Source organism: Acomys minous, assembly GCF_964271855.1.
Source record: "Acomys minous genome assembly, chromosome: 14".
In the NCBI taxonomy this organism is placed as follows: Eukaryota; Metazoa; Chordata; class Mammalia; order Rodentia; family Muridae; genus Acomys; species Acomys minous.
The window spans coordinates 81,925,612-81,953,312 of record NC_140496.1 but is presented as its reverse complement, the minus strand read 5'-3'; the positions used below and the strand labels follow the sequence as shown (position 1 = coordinate 81,953,312).

Genomic DNA, 27,701 nt, shown 5'->3' with positions numbered 1-27,701 from the left:
TGTAGCCTACTGTCATCAGAGCAGAAAACTTTGTTACTCACAGGCAGACACAGTGCTGGAGAAAGAGCCTAGAGTTCTACATCTTGGCTGGCAGCCTGAAAGGAGAGAGATCGAACCTGGCTTGAGTTTCTGGAACCTCAATGTCTGCCTCCAGCGACACACTTCCTCAAAAAGGCCACACTTACTCCAGCAAATCCACACCTCCCAATAGTGCTACTGCCTATGTGCCCATGGGGGTCATCTTCATTCCAACCACCATGAGCAGTAAAATGATGCTTAATATGCTATGATGCAATCTGGTTGTCAGACTTAAGAAATATTTTAACCTGCCATCTTCTTTAATCAGATCTCTTCAAAGAGGAAGGGCACAGAGGCATGTGGTGGCCACTGTGGACAAGAGTCATGGGTGTACCCTAAAGGGTCACATGCCTAGGCAGGTGGTGGGTGGAATACAATGTAGGGTAAGGCGTCTTCCAGATTATGGGAGCAAGCAGCCAAGATGTTATTAGATGAATGAGGAATTCTAAATCACGGAGAATATCTCTATTCATTTGTCATCTAGTGATGAAGGATTTGATCTGAGTGTACATTGTGTGGGTGGGAGACAGTGGCCCTGATGAGCTGAGTAGGGACAAGCTCTCTGGGAAAGAAAGAAGCTTGAGACACTATAGACTACCTCATCTGACAACCAGAAGGAAGAGTAGCAGAGAGAGGCCAGGCTCTAGTATTGCCTGGCAGAGCTTAAGAGAGAGAGTGGAGGTTTGAGGCAAAGTCTTGGCTAAGAAAAAGGAATGTGCACTGGTCTTGGGCATTGCAGGAATTTACTCAGCTGACAAGAGAGGCAAGCTGTCTTCTTATGAGAGGGCCTGAGGGTAGATCAGCAACGGCATAGAATCCCTCTGCACAAAATGCAAAAAATGGAAAAACAGAATTATTTATCCAAACAATAATTACACGTCCAACCAGACTGCATGAATTAGATACTCTTAGCTTTAAAAGGCAGCTATGAAGTTTGTTGTGTGATGTTGACAAAAACAACCTATTCAGCTTAGGATTCTTCAGAACTATTCCGTTTCCACCTGGCTGCCTAAAGAGAATTGCTTGGCTGCTATAGCAACGGTGTCCCTGGATATATGGTAGTTGACAAAAACACTCTTTATGTGCTGATTTTTATGCTTAGAAACGTAGGCTGGGCTGGTGGGATGGGTGATAAAATGACTCTAAGACAGCGTTATAACCCCCCTTTAACTCACTCCTCCCCCCTCCACTGCCTCTGTCACTAACAAATCCTATAAACTTCACTGCTGTCCCATGGCTGACACGACTGCCAAGTCTCACGTTGACCTTTTGGCAATCTCCACACCGGTCCACTCTCCCACTCGTCTTTCTTTTGCTATAGAGAGTTCTAGAACAGCTGTTCACAGTAGTCTCTGAAAAATACAACTCAGGTTCCCTCATTCCTTTGAGTGAGGCTCCCCTGTGGTGGTGTACCAGTCGGCTCTTCTTTCAGTAATTATGCCAGGTACATCATCCTGACCTTCACAGGTTTACTGGACATGGTAAGAACTGACAGCCAGGGAGGCTCTGCTTTGCATTTCCCATAGATCTGTCGTGCTCCATGGTCTTCCTCTGGGTCCTGGCTGACGGAATAGCGAGTATCTGAAGTTTAATCTTTAGTGCTCATCAGGCTAATGTCTCCAGAAGCCTAGACCACTAATGTTAGCATATGTAATGTCTTGATGTCACATTTGTTAACATTTAATTCATCAAAGTAAATCACATTCATTGAAGATGGGTAGAAATATATTGTAAGCTTATGGAAGGACACTATAAAACAATGTAGCCGAAGTCTTAAGTGCGTAATAGTACTACATGCAAGTGAAATATTGGACCTTGCAATTAAGTCTCTATAAAATGTCCTCCTCTGACACTTAAGGGAAAAGGAGCTCACAACGTACTACAGCTTACAAGAAAGATAGTTTTCAGATAATTTCCTACCAGCTTCCAACTTTCCCTCTTGCTTTTTGTATGTTGCAAATTCTTTGGTGCGTGGTTTGTTTTCCTCCTCTCTTCCACTAGAGTCTTCTTGTGTGTCTGTTGAGCTTGGCCTCATCCTGGCCACACGCAGTGTTATCTCTTAAGAAAGAGGTTCCCAGGCTGGGGATGCAGCTCAGGTGGCATGCAGAGGTCTGAGGGCTCTCCAACACCTCATCACACCACATGAAATGGTGTACCCTTGCCCTTTTAATCCCAGGAGACAGAGGCAGGACAATCAGGAGTTCAAGGTCTCTCTGGGTTAGGGAATTTGAGTTCAGCTGATATACACAATGCTCTGTATAAAAAGAGAAACAAACAGGGAAATTGAAAGTGAAAAGAGAGAAAGACAGACATCCCCACATACGATGTATAACATACTAGTATGTGTGATGTTCCTTTTTCACCTGCTTTACTTATTTCTTCCCCTCACCACCCGACACTACTGTGTTCTAAACTTAGTGATATGCCTTTTGTCTGTCTTCTCCATGACATTATGAGCTGTGGGAAGATAGAGACTCTGATGTTCCCAGCACACAGTGAGAGAAGAACAAACTGCAACGCTTTCATGTTCTATTTGTTCCCTGCTGCTCCACGTGGTCCCTGGAACCCAGAGAACAGATCATCCATGGAAGGAGATAAACAGCAGCACAGGCACACGGCTTTTCCTCCTCCTTCTGTCTTCTACACATGAAAGACGTTTGTTTCAGAGTCTTTTTTCCCCTCTTGTATTTTCTTTTCCAATTATGTCTTGTTAGGTTTTTGTTTATTTTAATTTTTTGTACTTTTTGCATCTTTCAGTACTTTTATTGTGTTACACTAGGAGGAACATACATAACTTAAAAGTTTTTATATATGAATGCTTGAACCATGTATATTACAAATATAATATTTATATGCATTTTAGATATGGCACAAATGTAGATATTTAAGTATAAACACAAGCAGCATGCAGATTTTCATCACATAAATACTAGATTAAAATACTTATTAACATATGTACATTCATTAAAATGTGCTTTTTTTCTGTTGCCAATGTTAAATTTATATTTCATCCTAAATATTGTCTTCCTGCTTTTACACAACCATGTCATCAGATACAAACACACAGACACACGTACGCACAGACACACACACACACACACATACACACAGAGTAAAAAGTATATTTTCCCTTAGGATATATCTTTTAATTACTCCCATATGTCTTTCTACTAAAATCAAGATATTTGTTTCAACTTTATTAGGTTGTATGTTATATCATCAAGGTCTTCTATATTTGTATAAAAAAAAGTCTTACTAAAGTAGCTTGTAGACATATTACCATTGTGGTGTCTGAATCACTACAGTTAATATCCAACACAAGGAAGAGAATAGAACTTCTGCACCGTGTAACAACATATTTGATATGGAAGAAGGTTCTTCACCATAAACTAGGACCTTTGGCTTCAGACTACAACTGGTATCACACCTTACAGGGGACCCCTGTTCCAAAATAGGTGAGAATGCCTCTTCCAACACTTATTTTAGGGTTTTAAATTGAAGAATGAAGGCCTAAAGATTTTGCTGAGAGCCTGGAGTTACAATTACTGCTGGAGTCAAGGCTCTGGGTTGTTTGTATATTTAAATATATCAAAGATTGGCAAATTTTTACTGTTGGGGGTGTCAAGTTTCCTAATCCTGTTTTTTGTGTATGTGTGTGTGTGGTTTTTCTGCAGGGTAGGGTTTTTTTTTTTTCTTATTTTCTCCTTGTCCTTTTCCTCCTCTTCCTCCTCCTCCTCCTCCTCCTCCTCCTCCTCCTCCTCCTCCTGTCTTTAAGTATTTCCTGAGCTGAACAGGTTCGCTAACCTGAATGAGATGTGTGTATCTGTTTGAATGTGTGGTTGTTCTTACTCTCCAGGTCAGTCAGGGGATAGAGACTAAATGACCTGGAATCTGAGAGACGTATTGATATGGACACTTTTAGAAACAGGATCTCTGTAATGAGTAGTGCCTGGGAAGGCCTGGAGATAGTCACACAGCCAGTTTCCACCATGAGGCCGCCTGTGGGGAAGCTTAACCAGCTGCAGCTATGCCAGATCAACTGTATCTCATGGGCCAGTCTTGATGAAATATCAGCCACAAGGAAAATAGCACATGTTGATGAAGCACTGGGTCCTTTACACAAAAGAGCTCATTGTCAGTTAATGATTTCAGATAAAGTTAGGAAGAAGAGCTAGGGTTCCAAGTCCTGCAGTGAAGGCAAAAGCCTGGATCTGGGATGGCAGCCAAGAAAATGTCTGGCTGCGAAGTAAGGGGGCCAAGGAAGAGGAGAGCAGGAGGGTCAGGGGACCGTTTTGCACTCATCACCCTAGGGGTACAAGGGAACCATGTGTTGCTCTCAGGCACAGAACATGATTAAGATAGACATGCTAATGTTTTTATGTGGGATGTATTTTAATTCACTGATTTATTTTAAACTTGCTATTATTTAGGCAAAAAGCACAATCAAAAAGTAAGTAGAAATGTGTAAGAGTCCATATTAGAAGCAATCTGAGCCACATATGTGCTAGAGATGTTCCCCTAAATTGGTAATAAGAAGTGAAAATGATTCAAATTCATTATATATATATGTATATATATATTATTAAGGATTAATACAATTTTAAAATTCTACTATCTCAAGTCTTTCATCATATGAAGTTTTTGATCCAAATAAAAAGAGCACCCCCTTTTTTTTGATCCAAATAAAAAGAGCCACAACAGCCAAGACTACACAAAGAAACCCGATTTTGGAAAAACAAACAAGCAAACAAACAGAAAACAAAAAGCTACCAGCCAACCAACCAACCAACCAACAACCCAGCCCCTGTCAATAGTGTTCAAGGGCACCTTTCTTCTTTACCCTTTCAACACTTTTTTTGTCCTTTCAAAAACAATCGTTTAATGAACATGGAACGAGATCTCATTGTGACTCAATTTGTGTGTAATGACGGTTAATAGTGATGATCATGCTTCCAAACACCTATCAGCTAACTAGCTTTTGAGTCTTATTTTGGTCTTATTTTGAGTAATATCTATTCAGGCCCTTGGCCTATTTTTAAATCAGGTGATTTGTCCTTTTCTTAAACTATTAAGTTGAATTTGTTCTCTAATTAGACCCTTCAACAGATGTATTACCTCCTTATATGCTTAATACGTGTGCAAATATTCTTCCATTCCTTAGGTTGCCTCTTTAATTGGTTGGCTGTTGCCTTGGTTGTGCAGAAACACTTTGGTTTTATATTATCCTATTTGTTTAGTTTTGGATTTTTGCCTATGATTCTGGGCTGATATCCACAACACTGTCACCAGAATGTCCTTTTTCCCTTAGGTCTTCTGGTAGCATTACATGTCCAGATTCTGCATTTATGTTTTTAACCCATTGTAGTTGCTTTTTTAATGCTGTAAAATGAGGAGTCTAGTTTCATCTTCTATGAATGCATATCTTGTTTTCCAAATAATATTTTACCAGAGAGATTTTTTTCCCCACTGTGTATTCTTGGCAACTTGGTCCCAAATCAACTGATTTTAACTGAGTGGGTCCATTTCTGGATCTCTATTCTGTTTCCTTCGTCTATGTGTCTGTTTTTATGCCAGTATTATGGTGTTGTGATTATGATATCTTTGTGTAGATTTTGAAATTAGTGTGAAACTTTGGTTTTGTTCTTTTTCTTCAAGATTGCTTTGGCTATTTAGATTCATTTTTGGTGGATTTGTTTTTCTATTTCTATTTTTAAAAAAAGTGGCACTGGAGTTTCTAGAGGGAAGGCTCAACAGTTAAGAGTAATCTCCATTTCCAGAGAATTGGACAGCCTCTTTTGGCTTCTGAGGGTACTGTACACACATGTTGCACAGACAACCATTCAGTCAAAACATCAATATAAACCAAAAAAAAAAAAACACTAACAAAAGTACCATTGGAATATTAATAGATACACACAGGAGTTGTAGATAACTTTTGGTAGTGTGGACTTTTTCAATCCTTTAACTCAAGCTATCTTTCTATATCCGTTATTTTTTTTAAGCACTGTCTACATGATGAGCATTTTCCTTAGGAGCTTAAGAGATTAAAAGTACTGAGCAAAGAACCAGATAGCTCAAATGTTATGAGCACTGGCTGCTCTTCCAGGGGACTTAGTTTTAATTCTTATGCACACGTGTGGTGCACAGATATGCATGCAAGGAAAATATCCACATCCTTAACAATAAAATAATAAATTAAAAATATGCCAAGAAAGACATCATCACTGCTATTACAGGTATGAGAATAAAAAGCACTTGTCTATGCTATTTACTTATTTATTTAACTTTTGAAAAGGCATACTTAGTTTTTAATTACATGTTTGCATATAAGCCTGAGTAGCGAGAATATGTGCACACCATATATGTAGGAGCCAGCCCAATGTGTTAGATCCCTGGGAACGTGGATTACAGGTAGCTGTGAACTGTCATATGGGTTCTTGAAAATGAATCTGGGTCATCTGCAAAAGTAGCAAGTTCTCTTAACCAGGGAATCATCTCTCCAGGCCCATTCCATTCATTTGTTTTTGAAATCGGGTTTCATGTAGCCAAGACTGGTCTGGAGCTCGCTATACAGTGAAGGTGGTGTTAACTCCTGACCTTGTTTTTGCATCCTGAGTACTAGAATTACATATATATATTAAATATAGAAATTACATAATATAATATATAATGTATGTAAATATATGTATTATATACTATGTTTTTAATATACATTTAAAATAAAGATAATGGGTGATCTTTTCTTACTGAGGTAAGTAGAGAATAGTTTATCTATGTTTTATAGATTTATATGTAAGACTTAAGTAATTTGATCTAAACTGAAAACTGAGGATGGTCTGAACTCTAACTTGCTTATTACTCTTAAACCAGACAAGGGGTGTGTTCTATGTATAAGAGATAACACACAGTATACAGTCAGTGTTCAGAAGTATCCTCTGATTAGAAAACAGGAATTCAACTCATTACAGATCAATAAGAATGTTTAAAGTACTATCTATGTGAGTGCTTAAAAGTAAACATTGCTCTGGAATTCAAATATAGAATATGATTTTTTCACATTTTCTTTTATTGAAAATATTTTTTCTTATACAATGTATCCTGATTATAGTTTTCCCTCCCACTACCCCTCCCAACTTCTCCCCACCCCTCTTCCCCTCTAAGTCCACCCTTCTCTGTTTCTCATTATAAAAGAACAGCCTTCAAAGAGATATCAACCAAAATGACAAAATAGGACATAGTAAGATGAAGCAAAAACTATCATATCAAAGTTGCACAAGGCAAGTAACAGGAGAAAAAGAGTGCCGAGAGCAAGTGCAGGAGTCGAAGACCCACTTGCTTTCATAGTAAAGAGCCATTAAAAAGACTAAGCTAAGAGCTGTCATATGTACACCGAGGACCTTGTGTAGAGTCTTGTAGGCCCTGTGCTTGATGCTTCAGTCTCTTTGAGCTCATATGTGCCTTGCTTAGTTCATTCAGAGGACCTGGTACCCAGGATGTTCTCTACCCGCTCTGGCTCTTACAGTCTTTCTGCCTCTTTCTCTTCTGGATTTCTTGGGCTCTGAACGGAGAGATTTGATGGAGACCTCTCATTAAGACTCTCTTCCCACATAATATCTGGCTATTGGTCTCTGCATCTGTTCCCATCTAGGATGGGAGGACGTTTCTCTGATGATGAGTGGATAAGGCACCAATCTATGAGTATATCAGAATATCATTAAGAGTCCATTGATTGATACTTTTTAATTTTTGTTTAGACTAGTCATACTTGGTTTTATTCTAGGTCTTTGGGTATATACCCAAAAGTGATGTAGCAGCATATTGAGGTAAGTCAAATACCAACTTTCTGAGGAACAACTATATTGATTTCGATAGTGGTTGCACAAGTTTGCACTCATACCAGCAATGGAAGAATGTTCCAGTTGCTCCACATCATCACTGGCATAAGCTGTTGCTCGTGTTATAGATCTTAGCCATTCTGATATGTGTAAAACATAACTTCAAAGTAGTTTTGATTTGTAATTGGTTAAGGATGGTTAAGGATGTTGAATATTTCTTTAAGTGTTTTTCAGCCACCTGTGATCCATCTGCTGAGAATTCTCTATTTATATCTGTATCCATTTTTAATAATAGGAGTATTTGATTTTTCGATATCTAGTTTCTTGAGTTCTTTTTATATTTTGTATATTAATGCTCTTTTGAATGTGAAGTTGTTAAAAGTCTTTTCTCATTCTGTAGGCTCCTGCTTTGTCTGACTGATGATGTCTTTTGCCTTACAGAAGCTTTTCAGTGTCATGAGGTTCCATTTATTAATTGTCAGACTTAGTGTCCATGCTATTGGTAGTAAGTCAACTTTCTTGGACTTAATATCTTTGGGAGTATCTTTTTCCAGCTCCTTTCCCTGATATCTATCCTTGAGGTTGAATTGTGTTTCTTGGATGTATCAGAAGGACAGATCATATTTTTCTAATTCATTCTGCTAGTCAGTGTCATATTATTGTTATTTCTGACCATTGATATTGAGAGATATCAATGATTTTTTGATTCTTGTTATTTTGTTGTTGTTGATGGTGGTGGTGGTGGTGGTGGTGGTGGTGGTGGTGGTGGTGGTGGTAGTGTGTGTGTGTGTGTGTGTGTGTGTGTGTGTGTGTGTGTGTGTGTGTGTTTTCTTTTAATTTTGGTGCTGTGAAATTATTTATTTCTTGTGTTATCCTGGATGTACTTTACCTCCTTAGGTTGGGGTTTTCCTTGTAGCACCTATTGTGAGGTTAGATTTGTAGTTAGATAGTGTTTAAATTTGACATTATCATGAAATATTTTATTTTTTTCTGCCTATGGTGATTGAAAATTTTGCTGGGTATAACAGTCTTGGCTGGGATCTGTGGTCTCTTAGCATCTGTAGCACATCTTCTGCTATGACAGCACATCCAGGGCCTGATGCAGTAGGATAGCTGGGCTCTGCTGGTGCCCTAGGTCTTTATTGACTGAGTTCTTACCCTGACATCTCTGCATTTGAGTTTGGGGTGATTATACTTCTAGTTACTGATTTCTAGGTTGGTCATTTTTGGGTGTGTGTTTCACTTCTTGGTTCCTGTTTCCTCTCTGGATTTTTCAGAGTGTGATGTCTGTGTGTTGCCTCTTTTCCTGGCCTACTTAGCTGGTGTGTTCACAGGGAATCCCTGCTGGTGTTGGAGGCTGAAATACTGGGGATTATCTGGGAGAAGGAAGATTGGAGGAGAAAGTCCTTGTGATCCACTGGGGATGGGGTAAGATGAAAGAGAGACCACAGCAGGTTTCCTGCTACAGAGCTGGGAATGAGACTGAGAGATTGGATTTTGAATTTTTACATCTCAAGAACTCTTCATTTCTCAGGAAAGGGGTAGGAAAAGTGTGTACTACCAACAGCTCTTAGGAGTCTTCACTCTATTTTTAATGTTAAAAATGGCTTAAGAGTACCTTTAGAGATTTATATTAAAATTTAGACGTTCTGAGTTCCTCATATACCCCACTGCCAATCTTTTTTCTCTTTCTTTCTTTTTTAAATTTTGGAACAGAGTTTCTTTGTGTAGCCCTGGCTGTCCTAGAAATCTCTCTGTAGGCCATGCTGGGCTTGAACTCATAGAGATCTGCTTGTCTCTGCCTCCCAAGTGCTGGGATTAAAGCTGTGTACCACTACTGCCTGGCCACTCCACTGCTAAGCTTTTAACAACAGTCCAATCATTAATGTCCCTGCCAGAGTGGTTCAGTTGTTACAATCAATGACCTTCGATGATCTACACTGACGCATCAGCATAACTAAGGTCTACTGTACACTTGAATTTACTACTTCCTCTGGTAGCATAGATTCTATAGGTTTAAAATATAGGAGGCACATTTCCATACTACAGTACCAAACAAAATAGTTTTATTGTCCTAGAAGTCTGCCATAACCATCTTTCCCTTTACTGTTCTAGTCTCTAGCAGCCACTCGTCTTTTCATGGTTACTGTATTAATTAGATTTTTAATACCCGAAGAACAATCGAAAGTGGAGAATTGTTGATTTTAGCTCATGGCGTCCATCACCACAGAGAGAAGACAGTGGAGCAGAGCAGTTTATGTCATGGCAGACTAGAAGCCTAGAGACAATCAGAGAGGGACCTGCCAGACGATACAAAGACACCCCCAATCCATGCATTGCCTTACTCCCTCCAGCTAGATCACACTACTGAGGTTTTAGCACATTTTAAAATAATGCCTGGATCTGGGAAGCAAGCCTCCACTCCACAGGTCCTTTGTATGGTCACTTCATATTTGAACTGTAATATTTTATGCAAAGGCTCATATATATGCATCTCATAATGAAACATATATCTAGTCCTTTACCAATAGTCAAAAAAAAAAATCCTCAAAAATTCTAGCATTGTCTGAAAGTCTAAGTTCCAAGACTCTTCTAAAACAAGTCAAACCTTTAATGATGAGCCCCTTTAAACTTAAAAATAAGTCACATGACACCGAGTAAGTATTCCTATTCAAAAGGAATAACATGAGAAGTATAGGACTGAAGCAAGACCGAACCGAGAAGGACAAACACTTAATCTTTTAGCACCATGTCTGTCCTCTGGGGCATTTGGTGCATGACGTGAGTGCCCAAGAATTGGAAGCACTGCTCCCATACCCACTCTGGCTGCATCCCATACAGTCCTCTGTTGGCCTTTTTAGTGCATGTTCGAGCCTTCTGTCACTTCCCACCTCTCAGATTCAGGCTAGGACTTCAACCCTCAGAGCATCAGACATTATTTTCTCAGGAATCTACAGCAGGAACCTGAAGCTGTCACACATTGCACCACATCTCACATTTTCCCTTTAAAAAACTGGGGGGCAAATCTCCATGACCCCGTGGGTACGTTTTTGCATGGCTGCAGAACTGACGTCAATGGTAGGTATCTGTCTGTAGACATCTCCAGTGGGAACTGTCCTACTGTGAACCGTGGTTGTATTGATAGCATGACTTTTGGGGTGGGGTGGGGGACTTTTGGATGGGGTCAGGCTAATTCCTGAGAAGAGATAGCCTCAAAGCTTGCTTTATTTTTACTGGTGTAGATCTTTTCAGAAACTACGCCTTCCCCAACCTTAAGTTTACACTGACTTTTCTGAACAAACTATGCATTTTAACATTACTTTTTTGCTTCACTTAAAAACCATCCCACTTTCATTGTAAGTGAACCTGCCTTACAGTAGTTAGCAAAACACGCCGCAGCTTGAAAGCCTTCACATCTCTTCTGCTGAGTTAATTAGCCTTCTTCAAAATCAGCCTTGCTCAGTGTCTCAGGACCTCAACGTACTGCTCTTTGCCAGAATATAAAATGAGGAACCTCTAGTTCAGGTCCACATAGAGTCCTCTGAACTCTCACAGACCTCACCTCACTGCCTGTATTTTTTATAAGCACTCTCATCATTTGTGCTCTCACCAGAGTCACCCATTAAGCTGTGTTATAGCTAACAAAAGCTTATCTAACCCACGTTTCCAAAGCTGTTTCAGAGGCTTCTGAACCAAACGGTCCGGTAGACATAGCAATGACAATTTTCTGGTATCAACTTCCTATATTAGCCAGGTTTTGCGTTCCTGTAAGAAAACAGCACACTTAAATCCCTTGAGGGGGAAAGGTATTTCTTTTGAATTATAATTTCAGAAGGCTTGATTCACGGTTGCTTAGTCCTATTCCATTGGGCAGAACAGTCTATGGCTATGAGAGTGTGTGGTAGAAGAAGTTTTTAAAGTCAAGACAGACAGAAGCAGGGAAAGGATAATGGAAGAGGGAGATAGAAAGACAGAGAGAAACACACACTCAGAGAGAGGGGGAGGAGGTGGGAGGGGGAGGGGCAGAGGGAGAGGGGGAGGAGGTGGGAGGGGGAGGGGCAGAGGGAGAGGGGTGGAGGAGAAAGGAGAGGGGCAGAGGGAGAGGGGAGGGAGAGGGAGGGAGAGGGGCAGAGGGAGAGGGGGAGGAGGTGGGAGGGGGAGGGGCAGAGGGAGAGGGGAGGGGGAGGGAGGGGGAGGGGCAGAGGGAGAGGGGGAGGATGTAGGAGGGGGAGGGGCAGAGGGAGAAGGGGAAGGGCAAAGGGAGACAGGGAGGAGGTGGGGGGGAGGGGCAGAGGGAGAGGTGACGAGGAGAAAGAGAAAGAAAGCCCATGCCCAGTGACACAGTTCCTTCAACAACAGTGACATTTTCTGGTGACCAAGCATGAACTTATGGGGGCTATTCTTATTCAAACCATCACACTACGTGTAGCCCTCTAGGGCTCAAAGGTCTGCCCCTCAGGAATCTACTTCCTTTAGCTAGTCCTTACTTCCTGAAGTTTCAACCAATCTTGCCCAAATTTTGCCATTAATGAGGACCAAACATTCTACACATTCATGCGTTGTGTATTCAAACCATAATAAGCTCCACATTAAATATCTAAAGCAAATAAACATGCTGCTGGCATGGCTGAAAGAGAATTTAATTCCTTCATCACTTATGCTTTATTGCTGATATTTCTTTTTTGACTCATCATATTTATCAAATTTCTCTCATCAAAAGATAGTAGCCCACAGAAGGGAAGAGAATATGAATTTTTAAAAGTAAGAAGGTGTGACTTTTACGATTTCTCACGGTCCTGCTTTCTTGAGGGTATTCCCGTTTTTTTTATGGACTAGCATCAGAGCGTGTTGTTAGGGAGTTCTGGTTGAATGGAAATATTCACATTATGAATACATGAAAAAGTTGCAGTGTTAAATGCAACTTATATATTAGTATTGCATAAGGTTTGAAATGGTAACATCTCTAATTTAACATTAAACTTTGAAAATATAGCTTTCTCTGGAGATAAAGAAATGATATACTAAGTCCAAGGGGGAAATTATAGAAGCCATGTACTTGAATTAGATTTATTTTTTATAATGTGTGACATAAAAAGGTTAATATTAAGAACTGAATTCCTTGGAGAAATCACTAACAATTAGTTTTATTTTACAAATTATTTTGCCATATTATGTTTTCCCTGGGGCTACTTAGAGCTGAAACTCAAGCATAAAAGGAGAATTGAGAAGAAATAATATCACTTAATAATGTGGAATAAAATACCCATATTTAAATGCTCTTGGAACATAAATAAAACCATTATTTTATGTATATTCACTTGTCTCCTATTTTAATCCATTTTCTAAGTTTCAGAATGTTTTCAAGTTCTAGTGCCTTGAAGCCCACACTCAATTTCTAAACTGTTACTGCAACCATCGACAACTCACATGATCTCCTTTGACAAGATGTGCAGTTAAATGAAGGACTTGATTTAGTCATCTCATAATGACATTAATTAATATTTATTCTTCAAGCAAAGCATTTTGCTGATTCGGTGGGCTATACAATGAAGTAAAGACCTCCAAGAGGTTTTTCATTCCGAGCAAAGAAGTGAGAATTCAAAATGGTATATGGCATTTGGAAACAAAGCTGAAGTTGATTTCACAAGAGATCTTAATTATTGGTGAGCTTTACACACACACACAAATGTAGATAAAAGGAAAACTTAGTGCTGAAAACTGCTCCACATCGCTTTTAGTTTAGGCCTTGGAAACTACCCAGTGACTTCCAACACTTCTCATAGTTCTAGAATTTCTGGAAGTCATTTCCAGAGTGACTGAAAAGGCTGAATTGCAGATAACCCTGGGAGGCAGCATCAGATAACCTCAGGCGGCAGCTGATGGGATGCCAGGCTTTGTTCTCTAAGAGATGCTTTAGATTTCACTGGTCTCTGTGAACTTTGCCATCTTTTAGAAACTATTTCTCTCCAGCCTGTGCTAGTGTCAATTAAACTAAGCCTATAGACTTTTAAAATAGCAAGCACTTATTTCACATCAGGCCTGGATTCACTGTGCAGAGCGAAAATTCATTTAGGCATTCACTGTACATGCATTTGCTATGAATGCATGAAGCAGAGGTTTCATATTTTATTTATAATTTGTTATGATGAATGGCCTGATTCAAAATACAAATATAGCTGCAGAAACATTGTTCGCAAAAGATATCTGATTTCTTGTGACATTTTGTTTCTATGAAAGAGTGCTGGTGTTACTTAGAACTTTTTATATGTATTTTTAGAACCCAACCCAACTATTTAGTTTCCTAGTAAACTTCAGTTATAATTTATATTGTTATTGACTGTCTAGGCTCCCCCTGGAAGGTAGTATAGAATTATAAAATTCTTAATTTGCATGCTCCTTTTTTCCCCCTAGGTCCCATATATGCTTATCTAACTAATTTAAAATCCTACATCAAGGAATGATTTGTTCCTTGATGATCTGTTTATTATCTAGCACTGTATCTGTCTGGAATTTCCACTATCATAATTTTTGAAACATTAATTCTAACACAATGCAGCATCTATATGGCAATAATTTATATATAATTGAAATAACCAGATCTCACTGTCTCTGATGGCGTTCACATGTCATAGACATGTAGTCCTGAATTGTCCCATATTAGGCTTTGCATTGCTATGGGGAAAAAAACAGCTGATACAGTCAAATGACAGAAGAATGACAGTAGGGACACCGAACTTTGGGGAACCAAGGCCAAGGGTGGGGCCTCTAGTGATCTACTTCCTTCACTCAGCCACATCTATTCCACCCTCCCACTCATATATTCTATTTAAAGTTTGACTCATCACTGGAGTTCACTACTCTTGGGCTAGAGTCTCCATGTAGTGGTCCAGGGAAGGCATCATATGCACTGAGTTCTCTTTTTCTAATATCCTTGGCATTTCTCCATCCAGTCAAGCGAGCCATGGGGATTAGCCATCAGCTTTTCTTCATAAATACTGAGCACACTCTTTTTTCCCCCTATTTTAAAGAATACAATGGTACAATTTGGATTTATCTGCTCATTGTTTGAGAGCATGCCAAGAAGTACTCTAGCAATTATGCAACATTTGTCTCCTAGTACTTGCCAAGGAAGAATGCCCTGGTCTTTTCTATTTAATGCTTTCATTTTGTTTTTAATTTGGAATGAATCAAATTCGAACAAAGTAAGAAAAAGGGTACTATTAGATCTGTGCTGCTGGGCTGGAGTGATGGCTCAATGGTTAAAGTCGAGGTTGACAACCAAAAATATAAGCTCTGTACTCTTAAGATAGCCAGATCCTGCCATTTCTTAGGGAACACCACTGGTTCCAGAAAAGTGTGGCTTTCTCCTGCTCTGATTTCACCACCCTTTCTTTTTTTCTTTTCTTTTCTTCTTTGTTGTTTGTTGTTGTTGTTTTTGAGACAGGGTTTCTCTGTGTAGCCTTGGCTGTTCTGGACTCGCTTTGTTAGACCAGGCTGGCCTCGAACTCACAGTGATCCACCTGCCTCTGCCTCCTGAGTGCTGGGATTAAAAGTATGCACCACCACCGCCCGGCCTTCACCACCTTTTCTAAGTACACGTGAGCAAAGAGGCCACTCCCCCTAGGTTACTGTTTGAATAAAGTAAGCTATGAGAACAAGAAGCCAAGAGTTCTCACCTAGAGGAGATGAAACTCCTTAACTTTATAAGTGGCCTTGAGCAATAAATAGATATAACAAACAGAACTGGTATACATACTCACTAAACAAACACATGCTTTTATTCTATATAAACAGTTCTTTGACTGAAAATTGTACCAGTCAATCATCCACTCCTGAAACATCTAGGGAATGGTGAAGATTTGAAGCTTTCTAGCTATTGGGACTAGAAAGACAAAGATACCACCACACAGAAGAGAAAGTGAGAGGGAGGGGGAGGGCAAGGGGTGGGTAGGAAGCAATTTTCCCATTTAAAATAAATCTGAGAAGAATAATCTGAAAAAATGAGTATGTCTATTCCTTTTAAAGTTTTAAAATTGAAAAATACCTGACTTTAATCCAGACTGGAAGCTGAGAATGAGCCTCGGAGTGAATGAATCCAAAGCACATGACAGTATTCTAGGATCCAAGTCAGCATATAAGATGTTAGATAAAAACGTAACTTCTTTGTAGCAAATTAGGCAAAAATGTTTGCTTGTTAGCAACATGGTATACATTAAAAACCCCCAAGAAAAAGAGTGGAAACCATTACATGAACAGAATAGTATGTTAAAAAGGCCAGGCACTTGAGTGATGGAAAAAATCCATAGCTCTTAGGCATAATAATTAGCTCTTAGTGTGTGGGTTATTCATCCCAAATACTGTAAAAGGGCAATAACATGTATAAATAATATGCTTTATATTATGAAAATCATGAGACTTTACTTTTAAAAAAGCATTCATGATAAACAAAGGAAAGAAGGAAGGAAAAAACAAAGAAGGGCAAAACAAAATAAGATTGATTCCCATGCCTCATGTGTAGATACTTGAAATATTTCTTAAGGGAAGGTACAGGTATAGCTCAGAGGTTTATTGACTTGCATTGTGTGAAAGTGCTGGGTCCAATTCCCTGCATACACATATCAAAAATAACTTCTAAAATATTTAGATGCTAATTTTTCATAAATCACCTTGTATACCTCAAACGCATATGCTTTGAGATAGAATATAAATAAGAAAATCAATATACTTCTAAATTAAAAAGGGAAAAATAATAAACTTATTGGTCTAAACAAACATTATAAAGGCAAATGAGGGACTAAAATAATACTGTAAATTATACTGTAAATTATAGGCAACAAGTAAATGTGTTCATCATACAAAGGCTTAATGACTAAAGAAGGAAAAGTTAAAGCTTACAATACAAAGATGGTAACTATGTCACTAGTTTATTCAGCCAACTTATACAAGTGGCCAAAATTTCTTTGTAGAATGTTAAGTTCCCAACTAAAAAACAACGGTAGTGAAAATATTATAAGCGTCTAAGATGCAAATGTAGTCAATGCTGCTGAACATACAATTGGATAGACTGTGTTATACACTGCTAGTTTAATGAATTCTAAGAACATAATTATATATTTATAAATATTTGCTTATGTTTGAATGATTTAATAGAAAAATAATCAATAACTTAAATATCAATTATAAAGAACTATGTAAACAACTTTTGCTGAACCTAGGAAATGCAATATTATGCCACTAGTCAAAAGGTAGCTTTTATAGTTGTGTGTTTGTTATTTTCTGATATGTAAACATTACTATAAAAAATAAGGAAGTGCTAAAAATTTACTGTAATAATATTGAAAAGCCCAATAAATAAAAAATGTTTTCTTCCTTGCCAAAAGAATGGAATCTACCTGTAAATAGAGGCAAGCCATTGTCACTTCCCTTAAGGTTTAATCCAGTTGGACAGGTCAATCACTTGGCCAAGGTGACTTCACTCCTTGGAAAGGCATGTGATACTTAAGCTGTGGTAAAGGGATAGAATCAATAATTATTCTTTTGATGAGATAATATACTTTTCTTTCCCAGAATTCCTGTCCCCCAATACAGTTGTTCACAGAGTGGCAATCTGCCCATTTTTCTCTTTATTAATTTAAAAAATTAGTTCTTTAGTAATTTCATGCAATGTATTTAAAGACACAGCTCCTTTCCCTATCCAACCAATGTCGTATCCTGGGTTTTGTTTGTTTGTTTTTGTTTTGCTTTTATTTTTTATAAAACACTCATCAAGGCTAATTTGTCCTGCTACGTATTCTTGGGTTTGTGGCCTTCAACAGGAGCATGGCTGACTTATCAGGGGTGTATTCTTAAAGGACACTGACTCTGCCTTACCCTGTAGCCATCAGCTGCTGATAACTTCATGCCACCCCTCCCCTCCATGTTGAATTTGGTCTGGTTTAGTCTTACATGGGTCCTATTCATATGGTCACAGCCACTGTGAGTTTGCATGTGTAGCTGCCCTGAGGTGTCCAGAAGACACTCTTTGCTGTATCCCCCCACAACTCCTGGCTCTCACTCTGCCTTCTTTTTTGCAAAGATAACCAAGCTTGGGAGATAGTGTGTGATAGAGAAGTCTCATTTGTGGCTAAGAATTCCACAGTCTCTTTTTCTTTGTACCTTGACTAGTTCTGGGTCTTTGTGTTAATACCATCTAGTGCAAATTAAAGCATCTCTAATGAGGGTTGAAAGAAGCATTAATCTATGGGTATAAGGGTAAATCCCCAGGAGTTATTTAATGCTATGCCTACTTGGCAGAGTAATAGTAACAAATTCTCTGATAAGGTTATGATCTGTTTAGTCACAGTTTGTTGACTCAATATTAGTTCCAGCTTTTATCCTGTGGAAATGGGCTTAAATCCAATCAGAAAAAGGTTGGTTACTTCCATGCATGGTATTTGTGTTAAGTTGGCACCAGTGGGCATGTCTTACAGATTTCAGGGTTCATAACTGGGTAAGAAGAGTGATTACTGTCTTCTTAGGTATCCTGCATAGCACCTTTCAGCATTGTAAAGGCTTGCCTCAGACCTAGAGATGAAGTGCAAGCATGTAGCACCTTCAGCAATAGGATTGTGCTGCTAAATTCTGGATGATAACCTGTTGAAGTTATTTTTATAAAACGATATTTGTTTCTCTTAGTTTATTTCTTGACCCAACTATTAAACAAATAATTGAGATCCCTTATATTTGCTTATAAGGCTTTCAAACACAATCTTGAATAGTTTAAATCTCTTCTTAACTATCTATGTTATCCTGACTCCATCTTTGCCAAAATCCTCAAGTGACTTGGTTTTTAGTTCTTTCTTTGCTTCAGCTGAATCTTCCTCATTTTTCCTTCACCTCTGCCTGTGGCTGTATCCCTTGCTGAATTCCCTACTTTCTTTTTAACTCCTCCTCTCCTGGCTGGGAGAAAGTCCAGCTCCATTCTCTCTCCTGCTCACTGATTGGCTATAAGTTGCTTTATTGTGGGAAGCAGAGTTTATACAAAATTGAGACAGGAGATTCTCAGAAGAAGGCTTGCAACCAGATATGGAGGATACAGAAATTAGCATTTAAATTACACAATAACCATATGCCAACAGTAAGCTAACCAATAGCATTAACATTAGCCAGTAATGTCTAAGGGAGGATGGTAATGGGATCTACCATTGGCCCTCAAAGAGAAACTCACTCCTGGCATAAGACTTTTTATTTATTTTCATTAATTAATTTATTTAATGACTTTGCAACCTGATCACATCCCTCTCCCTCCTCTCCTCCCAGTTCAACCCTCACATCCCCTTTCCCCAATCTCCCCTTCTCTTCTCCTCAGAGAAGGGGACCCTTCCCACCATGGGCAGCAAACCACCTTGGCACATTAGGTCACATCAGGACTAAGCTCATTCTTTTCCACTGAGGGCAGACATGGCAGCCAACCTAAGGGAAAGGGATGCAAAGGCAGGCAACAGAGTCAGAGATATCCACTGACTCCAATTGTTAGGAGACCCACATGAAGAGCAAACTGCACACCTGCTACTTACATGTAGGGGACCTAGGTTCAGCCCATGCACGCTCTTTTAAGTTAGTGCTTCAGTCTCTGTGAGCCCCCATAGGCCCAGGTTAATTGACTCTGTAGGTCATCTTGTGGTGTCCTTGACCTTTCTGGCTCTCTCAATTCTTCTTCTCACTCTTCCACAAGACTCTCAAGCTCTGCCAATTATTTGGCTGTGGGTCTCTGCATCTGTATCCATCAGCTATTGGATGAAGCCTTTCAGAAAACAGTTGCGCTCGACTCGTGTCTGCAAGCATAGCAGAGTGTCATTAATAATGTAAAGTACAGGAGAACCATGCTACAATCCACAGACCCAAAGAAGCTAAGTAACGAGAGTAGGACCCAAGGGGAGGATACTTGAATCTCACTTGGGAGGGAAAATAAAACAGACATCTGAAGTAAATGGAGGGAGGTAACTGAATGGGAGAGGGGATGAGAATGGAAAGTGTGTAGTAGTCTGATCTGGGGTGTGGGGAGGACTGGAAGGGAGAATCAAAATCAGTGGTGGTGGGGTGGGACATCCCTGGGGCTCTGGTTGGGGAGGCTCCAAAGAGTCTATGGGGTGACCACCTCCTGTACCTAGGTGGGACTAACAGTGGTGAGACTTCAACTCAATTTTTGTCCTACATACAAGAAGTGTAAATATAAGGATGGAGCAGAGATTGAGGGAATGGCCAACCAATGACTGGACCAATTCAAGAAACACCCATTGGATAGCCAGAACATGGAAACAGCCTAAGTGTCCCTCAGTAGAAGAATGGACTAAGAAACTGTGGTACATTTACACTATGGAGTTCTACTCAGCTGTTAAAAACAAGGAATTCCCTAAATTTGTAGACAAATGGATTGAACTAGAAATTATCATAATGAGTGAGTTCACCCAGAAGGAAAAAGAGACAAATGGTATATACTCATATACTCATTTATATAGAGACACTAGTCCAAGGGATATGTCCCATGAAAAACTTTATTTACCAGGAAAGTGGGTCAGAGGAGAGGACATCCTATTGAGACTTTAGGTGAGAGTAGCATGGAAGAATGAGGAAATAGAAGGATCCACAGGGTCCTGGAAACCTACAAAAAGAACTTTATGACAGACAGATCTGGGTCCTGGGGTCCTCCTCAAACTAAAGCACCAGCCAAGGAGAACATAGGTAATAAACTTCGAACCCCTACCCAGACCCAGCTAATAAACAGGATATTCTCTACTGTTGAGTGGAGAGTGAGATCTGACTCTTAAAAGAACTCTGGTGCCCCTTTTCTGACCACATCCCCTGGATGGGGAGGCCTGGTGGCACTCAGAGGGAGGATAGCAAGTTACCAAAAAGAGATTCGATACTCTAAGAGCGTATATAGGGGGAGGAGGTCTCCCTCAATCACAGACATAGGGGAAGGGAGAAGGGGGGAAGTGGGAGGGAAGGAGGAATAGGAGGATACAAGGGCAGGGCTAACAATTGAGATGTAATATGAATAAATTAATTTAAAAATGGAAAAAAAGAGAAACACCCATTGGGATTTTTATCTTTTAAGTTGTGATGTCTTGTCAGGCATTGGAGATCATTTTTCTAAATAGAAAAGCATACCTTTCTCTTTCTTCTCTCCATATTGTTTGTTTGTTTGTTTGTTTGTTTTACTATGCTTTCTCTAACACATTGGCTTGGCAACTAATACTTTAAAGCTCTTAGCCCAGCCATGTGGTGGCTCACTTGCCTGCTTCTCCACCTTGCCCCCGTCTCCTCTTCTTGGAAGCTGCAGATATTTACAACTTGACTGCCTCAGGGTTTTTTCTTTTAGACTCTAATAAAATTGTCTTTAAGCATGCACTTTAGTCTGCTCCTAAGTACTTTTATTAGTGAGACTAAGACCCCTAAGAGGGGATCTTAATTGTCTGGTTATAATTACAATCCATCTACACACAGAAAATGTTTTCAACCATGTGGTTTCCTCTCCTAATCTTAAAATTAAAAATAAATTTTATACTTAATATTTTTTTTTTACTTGGTTTTGTCTTAAGAAAGATGGCCATTGTGGAGTTTCAACCCTGGGCATGTATGCCCTTTCTTGGTTTGAAGGTGAATTCTCTTTCTTTTGTCATTAATCCCTTTTATTTTCCTGCATGGTAGGCTCTGTGGAAATTATGGAAACTGAGTGTGCAAATGAATGATTCTTGCTCCACTGAGCTAAGTAGACAACTGGGCTGAGGTGGGGGTTCAGAGATCATGACACGGTTATTGTAGAAGCAACCACATTACAGGAATGCAGTGAGATAACTTGTCTTAAGTTTAAGACTGAAGGTTTTTTATAGCAATTGCAGATGGGAATGAAAACAACGGCATCAATACTATATACAGCAGCAACTGCTGGTAGCCATTCAGCATTTGCTGGTTCTCTCAAGCAAATCATAGATATCCCTGCCATGGTTAAAACCTCAGCCTCGCTTTTATGGCCAAAAGCAGAGTTCTAACTAAGGTTCCCATATAAAATCAGAAGAACAGATGTGAATGTCACAGCATAGAAACAAGAAACAAAACAAAACAAAACAAAACAAGGCAGCATGACCCCTATACGATTACAGGCCTCCTCGACTATTGAACTCCAAGATACTGGAATAAGTAAAATGCCAGATGAAGATTTCAAAAGTTTCCTAATAAAAATAATCAGTGACTTGAAAGAGAATACAAGCAAAGGAAAGAAATCCTGGACCTGGAGAAAATTCAACAACATAGAGGAAAATCCATAAGAAAATCAGCAATGTGGATGGGAAAGTCAACAACATGAAACGAAATTTATTAAGGAAATTAGATTTTGAAATAAAAAAATTAGAAATGTTGTAAATGAAAAAGAAAAACCCTCAAGGAATCAAATTGAAAAAGTACAATGGCAAGAGTCACCAATAGACTTAATCAAGCAGAGAAAAGGCCAGGAGGCGTAAAGGACAAGGGTGAGGTAGGACCTTATTAAATATCAGTATGGATCAAAAAATGAGCACAAGGGTCCTAGAGATGCCCCACACACCCCAGGTCAGATCCTCACATAGTTCCCCCAACCCCCTCTCCCACCCAGTTTTCTCCCTCCATCTATTTCAGATGTCTATTTTATTTCCTTTCTGAGTGAGAATAAAAAAAATCACAATGTCTAATATGCTGAAGTACAATCAAGAGATCAAATCTAAAATACCACGGGATGGCTGAGATAAACATTGAAGACATGAAGAATATATGTATTGAGGGCATAGATGTTCAGAATTGTGATGTCATCTTGGTTGAATTTTCCTTTGATGAGCATTAAGTGTCCTTCCTCATCTCTTTTGATTTATTTTGGTTGAAAATCTAGTTTATTGGCTATTAGAATGGCTATACCAGCTTGCTTCTTGTGTCCATTTGCTTGGAAGACCCTTTTTACTCAAGCCTTTTACCCTGAGATAATGTCTGTTTTTGTAGCTGAGATGTGTTTCTTGAATGCAGCAGAATGTTGGGTCTTGTTTATGCATCCATTCTGGTAGTTTGTGTCTTTTTATTGGAGAGTTGAGACCCCTAGACCAATGTTCATATCTATCCAATGGACAGATTCTCCAAGGTTGTAGGGAGAGCATGGACTGACTTTGATATGAACTCTAGTGTCTCGAGTTACCCTCACCCTTGGTGGGGAGACCTGGTGGCACTTCAGAAGAAGGGGAAGCAGGCTATCCAGATGAGACCTGATAGGCTGTGGTCATATGGTGGGGAGGAGGTCCCTTTCTGTCAGAGGTCTAGGGCAGGGGAATGCAATCTAAATGAATTATTTTTAAAAATTAAGTTAAAAAATAATATATGTAATAAAATTGTGGCAGAAATTTCTCAAATTAAAGAGAGAAGTAGACACTAAAACATACAGATCCCCAAATAGACATAAATAAGAATAAAGTTATACACACACATATACACAAATATGTATATATATTTGTTAAAATGTCATAAAATACAAAAGAAATGATACTCACACCTGTAAGGGAAAAAACAAATACTGCCCAAACAAACAAATTTACCAGAATAACGCCAGATCTCTCATGAGCAATATTAAAAACCAGGAAAGTAGGCAATGATATATTTCAAGCCCTGAAGCTAAATAACTTCCAACTAAGAGTAATATATATTCAGGATAGCTTTTAAAATTGACTGATAAGTAAGGACATTTTAATACAGTGACAAAGAAAGACAATTAACCATCACGAAGCCAGCACTGCCAAAGACACTTAAAGGACAACTCTACCCAGAGGAAGAAGAAAGCAGTTTACATACTCAGAAGACAAGAAAGGATACATTCCATGAGGGGAATGGCTAAACAAAGGAGAAATCATGTCCAATACAATAAACCTAATACAATACAGTAAACTTATAGTCCTAAGAGTGCAGAAAGAAAAGAAACAATAACACAACCAGAGAAACACCAGCTAGAATACAGCACCAATGATTCTGTCTGTTTCCCAAAGCAGAAAAGAAAGACTATCAAATCCATTCTATAAAGGCAATATTACCATGAGTCTACAATTAAATTAAGATGTAATAAAAAAGAAAATTAAGTATTCCAAAAATCATTGAACACGGAATTGCATTATTCATGAATGCAATAAAAACAACAACAACAACAACAAAACCCTACCTGTTATGACCAAGCAAATTTCTTCCATGGAGGCACGTTTGTCTTGACATATAGATATCAATAAGTGTAACAGTACACATATGAATCCCTCAATTGATGTAGAAAAGGCCTTTAACAAAGTTTAACCTCATTTTATGATGAAAGACTTAAAAACCAGAAAGGAAACAATTCAACATAATAATGCTATACATGAAAAATGTATAGCAAATGTTGTAGATGTGTGAAAATCAGTATTCCCATGGAATTTGCAATGAGATAAGTGCCTCTTGTCTTCACTCTTATTTGCATAGTGTTCAAAGCATCTGCAGGAGGAAAGAAAAAAGAAAAGGGATTAAAATACAATTGAAAGAAGTCAAATCTGTGCAGATACCATGATCTTGTGCTAAAAAAATTCAAGACTAGAATCAGTGAGCACATTCAGAAAATGAGCTGGAGACAAAATCAGCTCACAAAAATCCCTATTTTTTCTATATATCAATAAGATTGCTGAGAAAGAAAGGAGGTAAAAATTCCCCCTGATCATATCTTTAAAGAAAATACGTAAGAATATACCTAACTAAAGAGATGAAAGTCTTTTTTTTTAATATTTATTTTTTTATTTTTATTTATACAGTGTCCTACCTGCATGTACACCTGCAGGCCAGAAGAGGGTATCAGATCACATTATAGATGGTTGTCAGCCACCATGTGGTTGCTGGAAATTGAACTCAGGACCTCTGGAAGTGCAGTAAGTGTCCTTAACCTTTGAGCCACCTCTCCAGCCCCACAGATGAAAGTCTTATGTAGTAAAAGCTTTCAGACACTGAAAAAATAAATTGAAGGCAAGGAAAGATGTCTCATGCTTATGACTAGGAGACATATCATTTTTATTATTTGTTTGTTTGTTTGTTTTGTGGTCTTTAAAGACAGGCTTCTTTGTGTAGGATTGGCTGCCTGGACTTGCTCTGCAGACAAGGCTGGCCTCAAATTCATAGCAATCCACCTGCTTCTGCTTCCCAGGTACTGGGATTAAAGGCATATGCCACCAGGCATGGCTTACAGAACTATATTGTAAAAATGGCTATCACTTAGTGCATTTCCCACTGAAATTGCCCTTATGTTTTCCAAAGGAATAGGAAAACATCCCTAAACTTCATATGAAACACAAAGCCCTCAAACAGCTACAGTGATCCAACTATAGAGAAGCATCAGGATTCCTTATCCATAACTATCTAAGGAGCTTATAGTGCCAAGCAGGAAAAACAACAACAACAACCCCAACAAACAAAATATGGCACTGTCACAAAAACAGGTATACAGATGGAATAGTTCAAAGACCCCAAATGTAGACCCACATACCTCAAGATAAAGGTATCAAAAACATATATTGGAGAAAGAACCATTTCTTTAATAAACAGTCTGGGGAAATTGGATTTGCATACCTAGAAGAATGGCATTAGATATACATCTCTCATTGAACACAGAAATAAAGATGCATTAAAGACTCAAAGCCTTGATGCAACTGAAGGAAAACACATAAGATGCATCAAGATAAAAACAGAGGCAAGAGTTTTCTGAACAGGACTCTAGCAGTACAAAAAAAACACTCCCCAAAGTTGACAAATGAGGTGGTGTGGCATTAAAACAATTCTTCACAGCACAGGAAATGGAGAAGAGACCAAATAGGCATCTTACATGCAGTGTTGGGGTTGGGGTGGGATGGTCTTGCCAATTCACACTGGATGGGATTAAAATACTGAATATATGAGAAAGTTCAAATTTAAACACCAAAAAATTACAAACTATCCAATCAGTAAATGGTTTAAGTATTCACACACTGAAGGAAGAAATACAAATTGATGATGAATGTTAGAAAATATGTTTTACACCTTTAGCCATCGGGGAGGCACAAATTTAAAAGTGTTTTGAAGTTCCTTTTCGCCTTAATTAGAGTGACTATCTTCAGGACAACCAGTAACAAGTACTGGTTATGGTGTCAGAAAGTGGAATATATGCTGGTGAGGTGTAAGCTTCACTTTTCCCAAACCTAGTTTATTTGGAATTCTTTAAATGTTTATACCTGACTTCCAACACACTTACCTTAGATAGGAAAGAAAGGAGGTTTATGGGAACAGGAGTAGACCTTGTTGAATTCAGTTCCTAGGGGCGATTGCCCTGGCATAGTCTACAGGATCTCAGCAGGCCAGTAATTCCACCAAAGTTGCTGCTGAAACCTGGAACGGCTGCTGGAACCCAGAGCCTCGAAACCTTCACTGGAGCCGTTTCTCTAGGAGTGTCTCGAAGTGGAGTGATGAGCAGCCAAACAATACCAAGATCCAAACAACCACACTTCTTGTTTTGTGTGTTCATATATATATATATATATATATATATATATATATATATATATATATATATATATATATATATATATATATATCTTCTCAGAATCTGTAGTAGGATGTTTTTCAGCTGCCGAAAACTAAACTCCCACATGAGGTGGTTCAACTTCCAAGTGGATAAATATCACCTGCTCTCTCACAAGTCTGTTCCCCATCCCACACTAGGGATCAAAACAAAAACATGTTTACATCCACTACAAATCCCCCTTTCTATTAAAAAAATGATAAAGTATACACAATAAAAAGAATTATGAGAGTTATACAGTAAAAGTCATTTTTACAAGGAACAGTCCATTTGTATTTGATAATCTTGGAGAAATTATTCCACTATCTATCCTATCCTACTGAGTCTTATAGTGTCCAAAATCTTTCTAAATCACTTTATTATAATTTACCTTTATCAATCTCTAAACATGTTTTTAGCTCTTAAACTAAAGCTTACAGTAATACTATGGCTATCTACTCTTCAACTCCCTCAGAGATTTAAGAAGGAAATATTACCTAATACAAAGGAAGTGCAGGCAAGCAACTTCCAAAAGTTTAGACAAGACAGAGAGAATTGACTGCCCGGACAGTCACAACTTTTTCCTCTATCATTGGGGCATCCAGTCCTCAGCCTGCTGGCCCAAAACATCTAGCATTCCTATGAAGCAGGAATTTCGAAGGACTGACCCTCTAGTCTCTGCAAAGCTGGACACCCAATTTCTCAGTGTCGTGCTTGACCACAGTTTGGACAGTCAGTCTACTATCAGCGGTAGAGACAAGAACGGTTCCTCAGTACAGTGTCTATTTTGCTCCACTTGTTTCTTTGACGCCCATCATCTTCATTGAAGTAGATTGGAAGTGCTGCCAGGAGCAGATGCATCTCTCTGTCAGAAAAGCTCTTTATTATTAAATGCCATATTCTGCAGATCTCTGAAGTGTTTGAAGACCATGTGTCTATTTACTGTAGTGCATAATCATATCTATTGATCTGTTCTATCTATCATATTCAGGGTGGACAGTCTTCAAAGAACTTAGGTCAACATACCACAGACACGTGCACATCCATGTTTATTGCTTCACTATTCACAATAGCCGGGACATGGAAACAGCCTAGAAGGAAGAGATAAATAAAACATACAATGTAATTTTACTTAACTGTAAAAACATCACATTTACAGCAAAATGGGTGGAATTAGAAATTATTATTAATCACGATGT

General features: G+C 38.8%; 2 long non-coding RNA genes across 2 annotated transcripts in view; one reads left to right on the top strand and one right to left on the bottom strand.

Annotated features, from left to right (window-relative positions):
• LOC311583772 overlaps window positions 1-27,701 on the top strand; it is a 671,074-nt gene that overhangs the window by 344,551 nt on the left and 298,822 nt on the right. The window lies entirely within an intron of this gene.
• LOC311583769 lies at window positions 1,313-24,494 on the bottom strand. Its single transcript, XR_014774661.1, has 5 exons — window positions 24,118-24,494; window positions 19,469-19,695; window positions 17,306-17,416; window positions 15,958-16,028; window positions 1,313-2,332 (listed from the first exon to the last, which is right to left on the bottom strand). It is a non-coding gene; the product is annotated as an uncharacterized lncRNA (long non-coding RNA).